Genomic DNA, 20793 nt, shown 5'->3' on the forward strand with positions numbered 1-20793 from the left:
GCAAAGTTTGGACTCAAGTTGTTTCATTAGTATACCTAAAACCTCCTGATGCAAAAAATAAATTTAGATATTTTGACTTTGTCTCAGGATTTCCAAAGTTACCTGCAGACTGTAAGAAAATGTTTATTTAAATTGCCTAGTGCTGACATATCTTTCAGTATCGTGCTATGACCAGAACTACTATGCATTCTCAAAAGTTTTGGTTATTATTAAAGTTTAAAGAGTCTATTATCATTTCACAATCAGTCACTCAGCACCTATTTGCATGTGCATATTGCTTGGCTATATATTTTTTGAAAATAAAGATTGATTACATGTAACCCAAAGGGATGTGTGTCACAATGTTTAATTAAGCAAAAGTGAAGCAACAGATAAAAATTGAGTCAGTTCTTATAGCAGTATATAAATCTGACTGTACCTCCTGGCTTCAAACTGGAGTACAGAGAACTAGTTAGTGGCGTCATGGATACTTTGTGTAGGTGTACCATTGTCCACATCATTGTATTTATTCTTCTATCTAGAAACCTAGATATCTACATGTCTGTTTGCTTTTTATGGAATTGTGGCCACCATGCTTCCAGCTCCACTTTCTGTACCAGTCCATTCATTTCCATGAATCAAAATCCATACAGTCCATTCATTCCGGCTGGGGCTAGAACAGAACAGTGGACACCATCACCCGTCAAGAGCAGAGGATTGCTTGTGATTAAGCTCCAATCCCTTGGTTCATGTGATGTACAAATTGGCAAGAAATGGGCATCGAAGAGGGTGTGGCACTCACTTCCACAAGTAATATACACCTTCAAGACCACCTTGCATCTCATGATGTCAGTTTCCAATGGAAATGTCAACATAGGACCACATGCTCCTAAGAAGGATGTCCTCACCCCCTCCATCAAGAAAGATGACCTAGATTATTTTCAGGATTCCTTCACCCCACAAGAACACTAATCTAATCTGAGGTTTTGGGGTTATAGTCAGAGCTTCAAATTTCCATTCCTACATACCAAATTATGCCAAGAAATGCTTATATAAAATGATATAGCATGCATTTATGAAATAGCAGTCAATATGCAGATAACCATATTACAGTGTTGTAGTTTTTGCTGTGGTATTGGAATGTGCATCTGCAATAGCTAATCATAAGTTCATAGGTTCATGAGTTCATAGGTTAATACTAAGCTATTGATCCAGAGGCTCATTAGTAGCCTAGACTCAATATCCTAAATTATAGGTGCCCACTGACGTAACTGATTTATATCTACTTTCAACCTCTTTCACTTGGAACTTGAGGAGCCAGACATGGGGTGTATTTATGAATGCCCATCCATTTATACAGGTTATGCTTTTCAGGGTCATGGAAATACTCTGGTTTATATCCAAAGGAAGTTTTCTACATAAAAAGGAGAGTCTTTGCAATATATATCTATCAGCAGTGTCGATCTTACTCATAGCAAACTATGTAGTCACCTTGGGTGACATGCTTGGAAGGGAGCTTATTCCTCATTTATTTATTTATAAATTTTAGAGCAATATTACTTGTTCTAAGAAATAAATAAAGCACCCCATGAAAAATATGCACCTATAATCCAGTGTAGGGGGAAGGGGAGTGCAATAATCCACTTAACTTGATGTTCACATCATGTCAAGTTTAACATTGTGAGTTAAGAAGAGTAGAAATCTTGCAACATTAAAATATAGGCATGGAGGTGCTTGAAGGGAACTCCTTTTGTTTTTTGTTTTGTTTTAAGTGGAGATGCAATTTGGGTAGATGTGACAAAGTGAGGGACTTACTACAGTACTTGTTGAATGCTAAGGTGAGTGTTATTACTGCTATTCCTGATTTTGAGAGATAAAGCTGGCAGTGATCAATCAGATACCATTTGGCAATATTTTCTGACTTCAAGGTTTGTGCAGCTAGCTGATGACAGGAATGGAGCGATGAGACAAGTGTTCTTACTGTGTTTTTTTATGCAGGCAGTGATTAACCAGATATATGTTGGCAATATTTATCTGGTGTTATGATCTGTGTGAAGCAGCTTGATTAGAATACTTTAGCCTGCGTTGACAGTGATCAGGCAGATATATATATATATATATATATATATATATATATATATATATATATATATATATATATATTGGCAATATTTCTCTGGCTGTGTGATTTCTGTGTGGAGAGTGGAACATTCGTATTTTAGGCCTGATTTGCCCTTAAATAGGATGCCCCTATTTTAGGAGGGAGACTACATAACCAACATACTAGTGGCAACAATATAGAAAGATGGCACACATCTTGCATCTCCTTTTTCTGAAGCAAAAATCAATTAATGTCTGTGGAAGAATTTTGTAATGCAGTTTACTAAAGTCTATAGATCTTACACCATCTCTTTGATGATTTGCTTATCTTTTTTCTATCATTTTATCCATCTTTTTTGAACATATGACTATGAGCAGAATGCCATATTCCTAATGGAAATGGGAACAGTTATGTTATGTGCTATTTGGTATTTAAATTTAATTTAAAATGTAATGCTATTTTGATGTCCAGATTTTTATTTTTAACTGGGTCTAACTATGATCCAAGGGCCCATGTTTTTGTTTTTAATATGTGTAGGATGAGAGGTATGCTGTGGATGCGAAATAATGTTATGTAGCCTTCAGACACCATAGCTATAACTGCTTGGCTGGGTTTGGGGATGGCTGTATGAAAGTAACTGACCTACTTATAATTTGTTTAGTCTAAGCAGTCGCTATATGGCTTTGTAAGACTATTGTGCACTTGTGAGAAGTAAGATGGGATGTGTAACCAGATACCTGATATGCAGAGACAGATCAGGTGTAACTGCTGTAGCTGCCTTCTCTGGATGAAAATGGCTAGTTGTCTGCTGCTGTTTGCTTATTATTTTTGGGTGTCAGATTACCTAAGGTTGGATCTGTTTATCTCAGAGGTGTAGCTAGCTATTCTGCTGCCTGATACCATCCCCTGATATGGTGCCCCATTAACTCTAAGCTGAGGAGCAAAGAAAAAGCTATTCTTTCCTTTAACATCGTAGCAACTTGCTTGCTACAGCAGCTGTCACATAAGGAATGCTAAAGTGTTTTAGTTCTAAGAAAAAAAGTATTTTTTTTTCCTTTTCAGTCTGTAACAAATTGCTAAATTTCTTGCATAGACATGAATGGCTATTTTTCGAAGAAAAGTAGGGTTGTGTGCCCCAGTTAATAAGACATTTGGCAAAGCAAGCTGTTCCTCTCACTCCAAAAAGTGGCAGCCGCAAAACTGTTTTCCTACTTCAAACAGCCGGTTACAGTACACAGCAAATGTAAGATGATCACAGCAGAAATGTAAGGATCAACTTTGCTTGCAGTGGCAACTTTGTGACATGGACAGGAGTAGTTCTATGGCAGTTAAATGCAGGACATTAACCCTCTGAGACAAAAAAGCCTTCATCATGTAGATTGAGAAGGCTTCATGTCGCTATGCTTACTTTATGATTTTGAGCATCTTACTTAACCTGAGAGTGGTCATGGTTGCCTCTAAAATGACCAACGTTTGCTTAAAAAGTTCAGTTAGTCAAAAAAAAAACAGTAAAATTAAAATGATGCATATTTGTTATGGCCATAGGTATTGGGAACCCAGCCCTTACAGTTGTGGTTTTCTTTGATATGAGAATTGTGGACCACTGACCAATATTGTAGTTTCATAACTGCGACTCCATTTCTAATTTTTGACTCAGATGTCTATTCAGTGATTAGAGACAGATTTCTAACATGCTGTTGTGCTGAGGCAATGTTACAGTATCTGTTGGAGTTTTAGCTTAATACTTATTGCAATAGATGTAGAGTAGTGTCTGAGCTTTGAAATGATGCAAATAAAATTGTGTGCATTTTCTGTATCTTACTGTAATTTCAAGCTAGCAGCAAAAAGTCTGAAAGAACCTGTGTGTTGAAGTAAGTAACAGGTTCAAATAGAAATATTTTACTGTACTGTGAATGGCCTAGGCAAGAGTTTTACTTTGCTATGCATGTAATGACAAGTCTTTGAAAATAAAGTCACTGAATGGGATAAAAGGGTTTTAGAGGAGAGATGGTGAAATGCCCAAAAGATGAGCATTTTCATGACTCACTTAGTGTTGCAGGTCCCTATTAATTATTCAAACTTTTCAAAGTTCGAATGTCATATGGTCAACACCATATGATCAAACTTTGAAAAGTTCTAAGGTTAAAAGCAATGTTTCTGTACAGCGCAGAATGATAAAATTTCCCTTTTCTGCACTGAAGTGAGATCTCATAGTTGGTATAGTTAAGTAGGGGGGTGCATAGGGGCTTGCCCCCCTTCTCAGAGCGTTAAGGTAAGAGTTTTTTTTTAAATTTTTCATTATATTTTTGAAGTTTCAAACTTTGCTCATATGTTGTCGAACATATGAGGTTCAAAGTTTTGAAACTTTGAATATATAATAGAGACCCAGTGTTGCTGGGGAATGAATATTTCTGCATAAATTTGGTTGATGGATAATATTGTTGATAAACTTCAGTGTGATGCAGAATTACAAACGTGGAAATGTTATGGTCAGTCAAGATTAGCCATATTTCATTAGAAAGAGTTTAATTTGTTGGAGAGTGGTGGACCAGTGATTATGTTTGAAACCACCAATCATTGCAGACTCTAGACTGGTATATGTGCTGAACATGTGACTCTGCTCTAAACTCTTATGGTCTTTCAGTGGCATAAACATAACTGACTGTGAAGGCTATCAGCACTTATGTTAATGTTAGCATACAATAGCTAAACAATGAAAGTAAAACAGAATTTCTGAGTGCAGCTATTTTATCAGAGGATCAAATGCAGCTTCATATATCACCACCTAATTATACACCAGAAAACCACCAAAACCAGTACTTCATGGGAAATGACGAAGCACTATTAGCATAAAAAAACTTTTATGTTTCGCTTTCATCCAAGCAAGGACTTCATCAGAATAACTCTACTATAAAACACAATCCTATTTAAATAGCATCCACCTAATGAAAACCAGCAACCAATTAAGTACATAATTAACCAGTCATATAATTTAAAGCACATCAAAGTAAAAATCATTATTAAAGACATTTAGCTACCTTTAATCATCTTCCTTTTCAAAAACATTTAAGGTTAACTTGTTCATTGAGGCCACATTTAATTTGCAGCAATGTTTCTTTTTGTTCCACTTTATTCCTAAAATCACATCCCCTTAAATCCAAGGGAACAGCCTCTTCTACAGTAAAGCGAAACTTCTTGAACCTAAAACAAACTAAGGAATGTTTGAACAAGGTGTTGTTTTTATCCTTAGATTTGATGGCCTATAATTATTCCAGTCTAAAGGCTGCAGAGATAGCTTAACAAAGAGGACCAGAAGAATTTCATAAAATCAGGATGTGATTGGACTGTCTGGATACTTTACTTCAGATCTTTTTTTTTTTTTTGCACCAGAATGCAGCTGATCTGCATTCTATCTTCACACATTTCTAGATTATCAAATGAGATCACATTCAATTTCACTGCATGTTATACATTTACAGCACAGACTCACAATATAACTGGAGGTGTAATGTGACAATGTCAGTTCAAAGTACAAAGTGTATTAATACTGATGCAGAGATCATGGTTAGCACTTGTAGAAGATAATTTTAATGTGAGGGCATTAAAATACTGTTTTTATTTCTGTAACTTTCAAAAATTTAAAAGCAAACACTAGCTTCTTTAAAGCAAAAACTGTTCTGGTTCAGATGTGGAAAAGTGAATGATTTCAAAAGTAATGTCACTGCTGACATCTAATTTTGGCCATTGGATTAATTGAATTTACTTGTAGTATGGAAGGCTTGCAGAAATGAAATATTCTAGCATTAAAATTAAACAAATATGCTCTGTTTTAATATGTTTATGTTGCCTTCCTTCTACTGATGCAGATGCCAACACCGTTTTTTTTTTAAATGACATCTTGTGGATTTTCACTAAATGCTGTTACTCCTCATTTCCCTTAAAATGGATGTTTCTCTGGAAACAAAATCTGCGGCTTCTTAAAAGAAACCCATTCTCTCCAAACTCATTTAATATAAAGATTAGTAACTTCAAGAAATGAATACATAGAGGGATTCAACAACATGTCAACCTTGACCACTGATTGTTTCCCGTATGTATAGTGCACTGCTTGAAGCAGACCTAACATATTGCCAGCTAAGAAGGTGAAAATTCTCAGTTCAAGTCACAGCTAATTAATAAGCCCCCTCCTTCCTTGTGCTACAAAAAATGAAACCTCACAGTTGTGAGATGAGAAAAATTAACACGGAGAAAGAAAACATGCACCTCAGTGTGTGCATATGTTTTAAGATGCAAGAAGATAAGAAAACCAGCCACTCCGATGATTAAAGGTGTCTTTTGACTGTAAAAAGAGTTGGAAATTGGAGTATAGGACAGTAGGATATGATGTCAGAAAGCAGAGGAGAATACACAAGAGAACTGGGAAGGAAATGATGGACGTTGGTAGAAGAAGATGGCACAACTCTCTTTTGTGGAACAGTTACACATTTTTTAAAGAAGGGATGCTGGGAAAGGATGTCAGGGAAGGTGAAGGTAAGAGGTTATGGGTCAGTAGCAGGGCAAATGCACAATGATATAACATAAAAAATGATGGATGGGAAGGTATTGACATCCTCAGATTGGGGGAAGATGGTGGATTCAGGTACCTAAATAGATAGAGAAGACTGGCGATGGGGAGGATTAGACAACAACAAGTGGAGGGCACTAATACACAAGGGAGGAAAACATCAGGTTAGGGTTAGGTTTAGGGTGGAAATGATTTTATGTATCATACTTCACGTGTGATACCCAGGGGGGATGTTAGACATGCCACTTTGCTAGGATGCAATCTCTGAATAGCTGGAAACACATAGTAGTCCTAATATGTGTATCTATGGTCATGAAATTTGTGGAAAGGAATACTGATCTGCATATGCAGTCCCTGGACAATATGTTGAACCTCTGCCCACCTACCATTCTGTATCTTTTCTGTTGTCTAACATTAGCCAGTTATACAGGAATCAAACCACAAAGTTAACACAAAGGCAACCCAAACAACTGTTTGGCTCATACTCTAAATAGCACCCAACCTACCATACAAATACCTTGCACATTTTAATATAGGCACCTATATTGTTCAGGGATGCACACATGGACAATAAATGAGAACACTGGACCACACCAGTGTTTTTGCGTATCTCTCAGAATGTTATGGCAGTTATATAACATAGAGTAAAATAAGAAAACAACTTTTGTCAAACTCTAACTGTAAGTTATTTTTGCAATTCCAGTCTCACATAGACCTACCACAAACAGCAAACCAAACACATAATCACACAAAAACATACTCGGAGGCTCTAAATAAAGATCTGCCTAAGCAGCAGAGACCTCCAAAGCAGACACCCAAGCAACCGCTACCCCAAAACAAAACACGTGCAACACATATCTCACAAAGCCAGTGTGCCAGACAGTCACAGCCCTTAAGACTAAACAACACACCTGATACACTTGTAATAGGTGACTCTATCGTCAGGCACACTGATGTCCCGCTCACCAGGCTGAACAAGGAGAGGGTCACTGTGAGCAGCCTGTCGGGCGCTAGGATCCGCCACATAACACAAGCACTCAGGTCACTCCAAGGCAAGTACAAATATGACTTAGTCATTGTCCATGCTGGTGTGAATGACCTGAGACGTACCTCCCTGGACTACATGAAAAGACACATAAAGGAGCTCTCTGAGCATGTAGCCCAGGCCGGTATGACCCTGACCTTGAGTAGCATCTTACCCTCACCAAGAATGATGCCACAATATGAAGACAAGATGATCAATTTCAACAATTGGCTTAAGTACTAGTGTCATTCAAAGGGGATCCAATGCCTGTCAGCTTGGGATGATATGCTCGACAAGCCACGATGCTTCGCTAGGGACGGCTTGCACCTGTCACCCTTGGGCTTTCGGATATTGGCAAAGGCTCTTGCTACCCCCATAGTGCCTTTTTTAGGCAAGGCTCAAAAGACAAACCCACCTCCATAGGTATCACAAGGGATAAGAAACTAAGAGTAATGCTACTCAATGCCAGAAGTCTAAACCTCAAGATGCACACACTCGAAACTCTCCTTAGCATGGAGAAAATCGATATCTGTGCAGTAACAGAAACCCCAGCACTACCAGGTTGTACCTCATACCATGCTTTTCAGCCCCAAAACTTGGATCGAACCACAAAAGGAGGGGGAGTATCGATATTCATCAAAGATACACACACCTCCAGGTTGGTGGCAAAGCACGAAGCATCAGAGACTACCCATGTGCAACTAACAGTGGGTAAAACTGCCTTCCAGTTTATAGCCTGCTACAGACCACCCTCCCAATCCCAGGAACCCCACTCGGCCTTCCTGAGAACACTGGAAAATATGAAGGTTTCTCCAAACACCATTATATTGGGTGACTTCAACTACCCAAACATAGACTGGGAGCATTACTCCAGCTCCAACACCCTAGCCCAAAGATTCCTAGAATTTATAAACTCAAATGCTATGGAACAACTTGTTACCACTTCCACAAGAGGGGAAAACATACTGGACCTGATCATCACCAACATGGGGACTCTATGCTCCAGACCAGAAGTGTATCCCTCACTGGTAAGATCAGACCATAAACTAATCTCACTGGATATTCACATCCCGACCCCACCCCCTGCCCAGAAAACCACAGTGAAAAACATCTCTAAAGCAAATTTCACACTCCTCAAAACTGAGGTGGAATCCTTCAAAGCCCCTGGGCCTGTGGAAAATACGGCCCAGACCGCAGAATCCTTTATAAACGCATTCTATGAACACCTTCAGGAATGCATGGATCATGCGATCCCAAGTAAAACCAAGACCCAATCCTCCAAAGGCAGACGTCCTGTCTGGTGGACCCCAGCAATAAACAAACTATACAATAGAAGGAGGAAGCTACTAAATGATAGAGCAAAATCCCAAATAGGGAAGGCATCACTGATCAGTATTAGCAAAAAACTACGGGCACTCACAAAATTGTCTAAGGCCAGCTTTGAGAGAAAAATTGCACAGGACACTAAGGATAATCACAAGGCTTTCTTTAGTTATGTTAGGAACCTGGGTGGTAATTCCCAGATATGCTCAGAATTAGTCCAAAATGACAAAAAATACACTGAACTCACAGACATTGCCAACATCCTAGCTGACAGGTTCAGCACAAACTTCTCCCCCCCCTCCCCACCAAAAGGGCAAATATCTATCCCAGCAGAGTGCTGCCCCCTGACATCTCAGATGCTCAGGTAAGAGCCGCCCTCTCCAAAGCAAAAAACACAGCATCAATGGGACCAGACGGTGTCCCAGGCTGCGTCCTACATGAACTCCAAGAAGAGCTAAACCCAAACATAAAACTACTATTCAATCTCAGCCTTACTACAGGATATGTGCCCAAAGAGTGGTGTACAGCAACAGTGGTCCCTCTCCATAAAGGTGGTGCCTCAACGGATCCTGGAAACTATTGCCCCATAAGCCTGACTAGCTTGGTCTGCAAAGCTATGTAAAGGATCATCATGGACCTCATAAATAAAGATATTGGGGACCTACAGACACTGGATCCTACCCAGTTCGGCTTTGTTAACGGCAGATCCTGCCTCTTAAACCTGGTTGATTTCTTTGAAACAGTCACCAAGGCCATTGACGAGGGGAAGGTGGTCCACACAGCCTACCTGGACCTCGCAAAAGCCTTCGATACAATACCCCACTTGGTCATTATAGATAAGCTCACCAGCTTAAATATAAACCCCTATGTCACTAGATGGATTGCAAACTGGCTCAAGGACAGAACCCACATGGTTAGAATTGCTGGAGCCATGTCAGACTCCAAACCAGTTACAAGTGGTGTCCCACAAGGCTCAGTTCTGGGACCTCTCTTGTTCGGTATATATTTCTCGGAGGTACAGGCCAACACGGAAGGACTGTGGCTGACCAAGTTCACAGATGACTGCAAACTGGGCGCCATAATCGACTCTCCAGCTGACACAAGCATCCTCCAAAAGGGCCTCATAGAAACAGACAACTGGTGCCAGAGCCATGGCCTCAAGCTAAATGCCAAAAAGTGTATAGTCATCCCCTTTGGCAAAAACAAAGTGCCCACAAATTACCACATAGGTGGTAATCCATTAAGTACAGAAGAAGTAATTAGGGACCTGGGGACCCAAGTTGATAGCAATCTCTCATTTGACAACAACGTGGCCAAAGTGGTTAGAAAAACATTTTATATAGCCCACCTAATCATGAAGGGATTCACATCTGGATCAGCGGAGGTCATCGTGCCTCTTTACTCATCCCTCATCAGGCCCATAATTGAGTACAATGCCCCTTTTGGGATGTACCTTACCAGACACCTGCAGCAACTGGAAAGACCCCAAAAGTACCTCACCAAGAGGATCAAAGGGCTCAAACAGATGCCATATGCTGCCCGGTTAAAGAAACTCCAGCTCTACTCAGTGGCATACCGCCTGTTCAGAGGCGATCTGTGCCTGACGTATAAAGCCATTTCCAACCCGGAATTAATGGACATGCTGCACCTCAGAAAATCCAAATCCAATCGAGCTACGCGCTCGAGAGACTTGAACCTCAGCACTGAAATAAATAGGACATGCTGGATGGACAGATTCATAACCCAGAGGCTCCCTTCACTCTGGAATAAAATCCCAGTCCAGGTTAGGCAGAGTCCCTCACTGACTCTATTCAAGAGGAATCTTGATGAGTGGATGGGAGATCGTAGGTTTACCCTGGGTATCACTTCTGTGTCACTGTTAGACAGAGACACAGTATACTAACCTCGAAAAAGGGCATAGCAAAATAAATTTAAAATGGGTGGCGAAAGCCAAACACATTCTGGCTAGGCTTATAAATGCCCTAGGGCAGATAGCCTAGTATGAACCTATAAACCTATGAACCTATAAGGGCAAGTTCTCTTGAACCCTCCTTGAACCCCCTTACCTTGTGGAAGGATACCCCCAGACCTCCCAAACTTATGTAAATATACTGATGGTGAGGTCACTCAGCAATGGAGAGAAAAAGAAAACTCCACTGTCAGTAAACATTTTTTCAGGCATTTTACTACTTGGCTAAAGACATGTCAGTCCACTGATATACTTCCCAAGTGTGCACGTTATTCTTGTTTGTAACCTTGTAGAGGTAGCTGTAAAGACTTCAGTACAGGTAGGCCTGATTAGGTTAACTGAATTGCTGTACTTCTTCTTATATGTATGTTGTACTGAGCAATGTGAGTAGACTTTTTTTCATTTTTTTGGGCAGAGGGGGTGCACTTTTATGTACGTAGGCATGTATGAATGTATGTTTGTATACCAGGGTGGTACTCTAATCACAACAGACTGTTTTCAGGTATGGGTGAAGATATTCACAAAAATATAAAACAAAACTGATACACAAACATAAAGTAATGATAACAGTTATAAATTCCTGCAGACAATTGAAACAATTTGCAAAAAGCAGGATTAACTTTTGTAGTAAATACAGGAAGCAAACAACAGATGAAAACAGGGGGTGGAAGTAGAAGTGATGTAGGTGAGAGATGAGGTGAGGTGATTCATCCCTTGGAAAAGTACTTGCAGTCAGACTTTTGATGAAAACATCTTGAGCTGCGCCCTGAAAGTGAGCAAGGATGTGAGAGCATGGATTTGGAGGAGGTGCTGCAGTGCTGTTCCTAGGAAGGGAGCTAGAAACAAACCAACACATTTTATTTTCAATGAACTGTAGAGTGGATGAGGTTTTTTAGAGGCTGTGGCTATGATGAGAAGCAAAGATTCAAGCTGAACTAGGAGGAATCCTTTGCCTATTGCAGTTCTAGCTCTCTGGAGAGGAAGGGAGATATTTTCATGGTATAGAATTAAAGAGAGTTGATATTTTTCCTACTGTTTTCAATATGGTTATAGAAGTTAAGTTGCTTGTCCGCCCATAAACCTAGGAATTTAATGGATGCGGTTGTGTCTATCAGGATATTTCCCAGAACTTCCAGCACTTTCCAGAACCTAAAATTACTATGTATCGATCATGTGTCACAGCTTTACAGACACTATAGGGGAGGTTAGCTGTATGTACTTTTTTCACTTGTCAGTAGCTGTCTTATGGTTTGTTATAAAATCTACAAACAAGCAGGAGCTCTGACACACCTGTGGGACACACATAATATATGCCTGTGTAACTCCTTGCTATGATCTACAGCAGAAACACTCAACTTTATTCAAATGGAGGATGTAACCTGTATTGTACCTGCAGACAATCTGCCCTTATAGGTGTTGTGTCCTTTTCTGCAGTCACATTTCATGTCTGTATACATAGTCAAATTAGCCACCCATATATACAACCCAATGCAATGAAATACATGCCATGTGCAAGGTTAGCTATAGTTATTCATCACACAGATGATATTTGACAGTGATGCTTTGATGGATGCCATTGTCTGATGTTGTCAGCTGTGGGCTTGCTTACCTCTTTTTTTGGGAGTGGTACAATATTTGACAGCAATATGAACAGTGTCTCTGGGCATGCATATATGTATTTTACAGACCACGAATACATGCACGCACACATTATATATATATATATATATATATATATATATACATATATATACATATATATATATATATATATATATATATATATATATATATATATATATATACATATATATCTATATCTAGCTATATATATATATATATATATATATATATATATATATATATATATATATGGATTCACTTTATAATCTTGAAATACTAAAATATAGAATTTCAGTATTTTGAGACTATAAAGTCGAATCTGCAAAATACCGAAACCCCAAAACCACAAAACTAAAAATCGTGAAGTTAAACACACCATACACCACACCGCACATACACCAGCCTACCCACGCTATAAAAAACAAACAAAACACACATAAACACAAAAACACAAATTAACAAATCTACACTATAAATAACCACCTTTACAAGACAAGACTTAACTATTACATTCTACTACTCTGTGCCATAGTTAGCACTTATTCTCTGAGATTAAAATAATGTGTTATTTATAATGGGTATTTCCCTTTCAGAGCTCCACAGCTGAGGACTTATCTGGCAGTTCCTCTGTAGATGTACCATGATCTGATGTTAGAGATGACTCAGACTCCAACATTGATGGCATTCAAAATTTGACATGCCCAGGAGAACAATGTCAGTGCTGGATGCAGGAAATGTGGAGTCAAGATATGCACCCCAGTCAGTGGACATAGCATCCATGCCTTTGGAAACCACAATGGAGACACAAGAAGACACTGAAGGATGGGGAGTTGCAGACAGAACTAGCCATGACAAATATATACCTTTGTGTTGTAGTCACACTTGATTATTGTTAGTCCACTAATCGTTGGGAAGATCTGTACAATCAGCAGCATGCCAATGGACATAGATGCCATGGGTGCTGCCTTCCCAAGCTGGCTATGTGTTAATGATGCAACAAGTGTGCAGGGTCAGCATACAGGGACATGCTAACAACATCCCAAACTTTACTAAGATGGTACATGCTTTACGAGATGTACAAGATAACCACAGGGATTGCATGCCCCATATGTGTGACCTGATGGGCATGTTATATAGAAAGCCTGCATGACATAGGCCTCCCTATTCACACATTCTTAAGGGCTGGTCCATGTCTGCATCCAGTATTTTGGGCCACTGAGAAAGATGGGACCTAAGTCAGGCACATATAATACCACCATTTCCACTTCACCATCTAGTGTGAAGTTGAAAAAGGTCTGAAGTGGAGGTCGAAAAGGACATGGAGCGTATGCCATAGAAATGTATGGTATGGGTCAGTCAAATGATTGCAGCATGCCTATATTTAGGCAAAGGATGAACATAGACTATGACCTTCCCAAAGCAGAAAACTCCTGTAGATGGAGGCATGCATGGAATGTATACACTCTTGTGGGTGCCTTGGACCTGTCTGTAGGAATTCACCACAGTGCTGCAACTTTTGCTGAAGCTTTGTCTCAGCAGTGACATGCCCATATATCTCTAATGCCACATCCACACACACACATGTACAGAAATAGTATTATCCTCTCTTCTATGCTCAGTTTACCCTAAGCCCCATTCCCCACCCACATCTGACACACCTTGTGAAGGCTGCCAGCCTAGCTAGACAGGATTTTCTAAATAATTATTTTCTAAATAATTATTTGTCATTGTAAATATTAATACGATCCACAGGCTTGTGTAACAAATGTAAGAAACGTGTTATGTTCTGAGCTTCAAAAATGTGAACACAGTGTACCCTACTGAAAGAAACCTGATAAGACAAGCATTTTAGGCCTGTTTGATCTCAAGCCCAGACACAGGATGTCTGGACTAAGGAATTCTTTCTATTGTCTTAGGACAAGAGTTAATTTCTATATTTTACATGTAAATGTCTTTTATAGCTGTGGCTTCCTGCAGGTGCAGATTACAAAAAAGAAATGTAAATTTTAAGTTCTGTGAGCCTGGGAAACTAAATTTGAACTGTTAAGAATGATGTAATCTGAAATGACTCAGCAATACTGTGTTATCAATTTAAGGACATAAAGAAAGGAGAGCATTTTGGATTTTGTTTAAAGCTGACATCAGCTCACCAGCACTTGTTTTGCTATGTAAGTTGGATCTTAGACTTTAGTATTTATCTTAGAGTTAGATAGAAATATAGCCATATTAACCTAGCTGTTTTCTATATTTATGGCAGACTATCCTTCAACATTGTTTTAAAGTTTCTTGTGATCGCTGAACTCTTGATTAGCACTGTGTTGATTTGATGAGATTTGTCTTGTGTTTTTATTTATTAACTATTTTTAAACCTTTTAACTGTGGCTGTTTTGTGTAGAGGTAATTTAAGCTCTGAATGAGTACTTGCATGTATTTGGTGATACTGTCCAAGCCACTCCAATAGTCTTGTTGTTCGGCACACTTTCTATTTGGGTAACAGTAACATTACACAGTGAAATTGGTCACCCTTTGGGAAGGGCCTTATTAGTGGCTGATAAGAGTAGTTGGTGGCAGTGATTACTACCTTATAGCCTGGCAGGAGGGGGCATAGCTGGAGAACCTGTGCCAGCCTTCCCCAAGAGTGTCTGTGTGTTTGTATATAAACCAAAACTCAAAGTGTGTGTGTGTCAGCTACTTGGGCAGGGGCACGAAGCACTTGTTGGACAGAGAGGGTACTGGAGGATTTGGCTTAACTACTTAGCTGAGATCTGAACACTATAGCTGTGCCAGTGGGGAGTATTATTGGGGATCTGGACAGAAAGGGAGAAACCAGACCCAGACTGACTGTGATCTCTGTGTGCTCTTAAGGGGAACTGTACTTTACTATGTGTGTACTTGTTATCCTTCCCAATGTGCACACCCCTTACTGGCTCTAGTGGTGAGGATTGAGGCTCCTTGATTACTGGGCCAGTGCACGGGTGTCACATCTTACCACCATTGATCTTACCTAGGGTTAGTGGCAGGTGCCCTTGACTCCCAGTGCTAGAAAGAGGTCAGCCTTTGTGACTTCTTTTGGCTTGTATGAGCTCACAAAGATGCCTTTGGGATGAAAAATTCTCCAGTGACTTTCCAGAGGCTGGTAGATCATATCCTAGCAGGAGCAGGAGGGTTTTCCTTGCTTACCTAGATGATATTTCCATCTACAGCCATTCCTGGCAAGAGCACCTTCAACATGTCAAGAAGGTGCTGGGCAGACTACAGAGGGCAGGGTTGGCCATTAATCTGAGGAAATATCAGATAGGTATGGCAGAGGTCTCATATCTGGGACACAGAGTGGGAAGTGAGTAGATCAGGCCAGAACCTGCCAAAGTGGAAGCCATTCAGGCATGGTCTGCACCTGTTACCAAAAAGCAGGTAAGGGCATTCTTAGAGACAGCAAGGTACTGCAGAAAGTGTGTCCCCAGTTATAGTATCATAGTTGCTCCCCTCACAGACCTGACAAGGAAAACAGGCCAAATAAGGTCATGTGGACCACAGCATGTGAGCAGGCATTCCAGAAGCTGAAAGAAGCTTTGGGAGGACCCCCTGTGTTAGCCAGTTCAGATTACAGCAAATAATTTGTTGTGCATGTGGATGCTTTGAGCTATGGGGTGGAGACTGTACTTAGCCAGATTTTTTGAGGGAGAAGAGCACCCACTGGTTTATCTCAGTCATAGGCTTAAACTCAGGGAGGAGTGCTATGCAGCTGTAGAAAAGGAATGTATAGCCATAGTGTGGGCACTGCAGAAACTTCAGCCTTATTTGTATGGAAGGAAATTCACTGTAGTTACAGATCAAAATCCCCTAACATGGTTAAACTGAACCAGCCAGCAAAAAGGCCAAGTTGCTAAGATGGAGCCTGGGGTTGCAAGCATATATGTCAATGCAGCACCACAGTGGGATTAGCAATGCCAACACAGACGGGCTGTCAAGACAGGGAATGGGGTAAGGTATACCCAGATAGACCCAACCCTCTCAAGCAACATTTCTCAAGGGTCACTTGAAAAACTATCTTGAGTTCTCACAGGGGAGATATGTGAACCCTGCCAGCCTAGCTACATAGGATTTTGTAAATAATGCTATGTCATTGTAAATATTAATATGATCCACAGGTTTGTGTAACAAATGTAAGAAAATTGTGTAATGTTCTGAGCTTCAAAAACATAACCATAGTATACCCTGCTGGAAGAAAGCTAATAAGTCAAGCATTTTAGGACTGTTTGATCTCAAGCTTGGAGACAGGATGTCTGGACTATGGAATTCTTTCTATGGTCTTAGAAAAAGAGTTAATTACTAGATTTTACATGCAACATGCCCTTTATTACTGTGGCTTCCTGCATATGCAGATTGCAAAAAAGAAATCTAAATTTTAAGTTTTGTGAGCCTGGGAAACTAAATCCAAACTGCTAAGAATGATTTAATCTGAAATGACTCAGCAGTACTGTGTTATCAATTTAAGGACAGAAAGAAAGAAGAGCATTTTGGATTTTGTCTAAAGCTGACATCAGGTCACCAGCACTTACTTTGCTATGTAAGTAGGATCTTAGACTTTAGTATTTCTTTTAGAGTTAGATAGAACTATAGCCAGATTAGCCTACATGTTTTCTATATTTATGTCAGTCTATCCTACAACATTGTTTTAAAGTTTCCTGTGATCACTGAACTCTTGATTAGCACTGTGTTAAATTGATGAGATTTGTCTTGTGCTTTTATTATTAAATATTTTTAAACCTTTCATCTGTGGCTGTTTTCTGTAGAGATAATTTAAGCTCTTGGTGTACTTGCATGTATTTGATGATACTGTACAAGCCACTCCAGTAGTCTTGCTGTTCGGCACACTTACTATTTGGGTAACAGTAATACTACACAGTGAAAGTGGTCACCCTTTATGAAGGGCCTTATTAGTAGCTGATAATAGTAGTTGGTGGCAGTGATTCCTACCTTATAGCCTGGCAGGAGGGGGCATAGCTGGAGAACCTGTACCAGCCTTCCCCAGGAGTGTCTGTGTGTTTGTATATAAACCAAATCTCAAAGTGTGTGTGTGTCAGTTACTTGGGCAGGGACACGAAGCACTGGTTGGACAGAGAGGGTACTGGAGGTTTTGGCTTGACTACTCGGCTGAGATCTGAACCTTATAGCTGTGCCAGTGGGGAGTCTTATTTGGGATCTGGAAAGAAAGGGAGAAACCAGCCCTAGACTGACTGTGATCACTGTGTGCTCTTAAGGGAAATTGTACTTTACTGTGTGTGTGTGTGTACTTGTTATGCACATCCCTCACTGGTGCTAGTTGTGATTATTGAGACTCCTTGATTACTGGGCCAGTGCACGGGCATCACACACCCATTACCAGCTTTGTGTCAGTCTTGCCATCATGTAAACACTTTCCTTTGGATAACACTTGACACTATGTTCCTCCCCACATGTGCAAACAATGATAACTGTACTGTCCAATACTTTTTTCACTTGACTAGGCTATGTTTCATGCAAATTATGGACAGTATATGCATGAATGATCATAGCCTACTTATAGGTTTGCATCAGTCACTTTTAATGTTCTGTATATGCTTTAATCTGGCTCATTAGTTATGATCTATCCACTATCTCTTAGTCAGTGCCTTGGCATACTGTGTCAGCCTTTGTGATTAAGCTTGTCCTCTGCTATTTGGTGTGGAATAACATCTTCCAGCTGCATTCATAGTCATTGTTGCACATGCTTCCTCAAAGTTATATTGTGTAACAAAGCACAAACATAATATATCTTAGTACATTTGTGAGGGAAAATTGCCTCACACAAACCATTGTTATATATTGCATGTGCCATTTTTGGGAGTTATTGGTACTGTTTGTGTGGCCTGCAGACAAATAATAGAATGTTCCCTGTACATTACAGACCACCTCACAGTTGATGGTGTGATAACATTTATGATTAACATACCTTCTTCCCATCTCAGCACGTGGAGACTTTATTTCAATGAGAGTGCCATATATGACCCCCCATACTTCTAGGACTATGTCATAAAAATTCTCCATGATACTGACTGCTTTCTCTTTACTGACTTACATGCTGTAGCATGGTATCAAGGCACTGTTGGAGTATCCTTGAGGAAGATGCCTGGGATACCCCTGCCCATTGTTAGTCACTGAAAGTCACCTGTAGCTAGTATTCTGAAAGCCGTACATAACATTTATCACAGTAGTAGATACTCCACTCTTTAATTTTCCAAATCTTTTGGGTTTCTAATACTATCACGGGAATGGACTGCATTCCTAATTCAAAGTACGATTAAAGTTCATGAAATTAGTATTGTTTCACTCTTTGATGGTAGCCAAAAGTGCTCCTTGCAGAACCCACAATGTTCCCAGTAATGACTCCTTCTGCAATTCATACTGGGTTACATGGATTGGTAACATATTTAAATACAATTGCAGATTCTTTTTTTAAAAGACCTGTTGTTCCTACTACTGTTGGAACTGTCTGGGTATCTTTCTTCCGCATTGCTCTCGTTTCTGCCTGCAGATCCTGATATTTTATGACTTTGTGTCTCTCTGCACGCAAGACATTGTAGTCACTGGGTGTAGTGATTTCAGTGATCAATGCTACTTTTGTCTTCTTTTATTGAGCCACTATATCCCATTTTCTAGCATCTATCTTATGGGTGATCCCATGTGATATAAACTTCATCATTTTCTATGATGCTCTGTGGCTCATGCTTCCACTGTTTTTCAGCCACTTCAATACCATAATGTTTGCATAATCCCCAGTGCAACAGTCTTGACGCATTATTATGCCTTTCAGTATACAGTCCTTCTGCCATTAGTATGTCACAACCAGGAACAAGGTGTGTGACTGTTTCCAGTTTGGTTTTACAAAACCTACATTTGGCGGTTTCTCTCACAGGTTCAATGGACTTTGTAAACCAGCATGTACGTACCCACTGTCTTTGGCTGCCAATGTTAACCTTTCATCTCTTGGTTTAAAATTGCCTCCCCTTAAACAACATGAGGTTGTTCCAGAAGTGTTCTTTACTTGTAACTATATCTGTGCTTTTTCCAAATTTCTTGCCTTCTCACCTGACACTTTCCCTTATATTCTTTTTTTTTTTTTTTTTGGCATATTCAGTTTCTGCCTGACTTTTATCTACTTCTGGTTTGATTTCCATTCCTGCTTGACGCTGATATACTTCTGCTAAATTAAGCAAAGAAGTAATCTTAGATTTATCCTGCTCATGTTTCAAAACTTTCACTACGTTTGGGTCTTGTGAGGTCAGCAGATATGTGTGGAGTCCCACAATTGCAGATCTATACATGTAATCAATTTCAAGAAAGCCCGTCCCTCCTTCAAAATGGGGAATATATAATCTTGGTATGCACTGATTTTTATAAATCATTTTGTGAGCATGAAGCATCCTTCTTGTTTTCCTATCTAATCTATCCAACATGTTTTAGGGCCAGTCAATCACTCCAAAACTAAGTTAGGACAGGAAGAGCAAATTGGTTTATAGCTTGGATTTTGTTCCTAGATGACAATGCTGTTTTCAGAATTAATTTAAGTCTTCTAAAGTATTCCTTACTAACTTTTATTCACTTTTGTTCATGTTTTATTGTTGATCCTTCATCAATTCCCAAATATTTATACACTCCCTCTTGCTCAAGTTCTTTTATAGCACATTCTTGTCCCAAACTGATGTTTTCCTGGTGCAGCAGTTTTCCTGCTTTAAAGGTTGTTTTTGCACACTTATTAAGACCAAATGACACTCGTATATCATCTGAAAAAGCTACAGCTGTGCTTTCAATTCCTCATTTGATGAACTATACAGTTTTAAATCATCAACAAAGAGAAGATGAGAAGTCTTAACACTTTGTTGTTTTCTAGGAGCAAAATTGTAGCCATGGCCTAAGCTGTTAAGTAAACAGCTTAATGGGATTAATGACAAGGCAGAATAGCAATGGTGACAGAGAGTAACCCTGGAATATCCCCGTTTAATTTTTTCTCTGGGATAACAATCTGTCATTTATTATGGTTTAAATGCAAAGTGGTCTGCCATGGTTTAATGGTCACTGGAATGTAATCTATCAGTGTAGGGTATATCCATACATTTTTAAGCACTCTTTTATCCATGAATCTGGGATACTATTGAATGCTTTTTTGTAGTCAAATCCATGCCATACTTAAA

The 20793-nt window shown here is 39.5% G+C and overlaps 1 protein-coding gene across 1 annotated transcript in view; it reads left to right on the forward strand.

The window, feature by feature from the left end:
- LOC122813203 (BMP/retinoic acid-inducible neural-specific protein 3) overlaps positions 1–20793 on the forward strand; it is a 1411290-nt gene that overhangs the window by 748917 nt on the left and 641580 nt on the right. The gene's annotated exons all lie outside the window — the stretch shown is intronic.

The sequence above is a fragment of the Protopterus annectens genome, chromosome 10.part0 (genome assembly GCF_019279795.1).
Source record: "Protopterus annectens isolate FY-2018-M chromosome 10.part0, PAN1.0, whole genome shotgun sequence".
Lineage (NCBI taxonomy): Eukaryota > Metazoa > Chordata > Ceratodontiformes > Protopteridae > Protopterus > Protopterus annectens.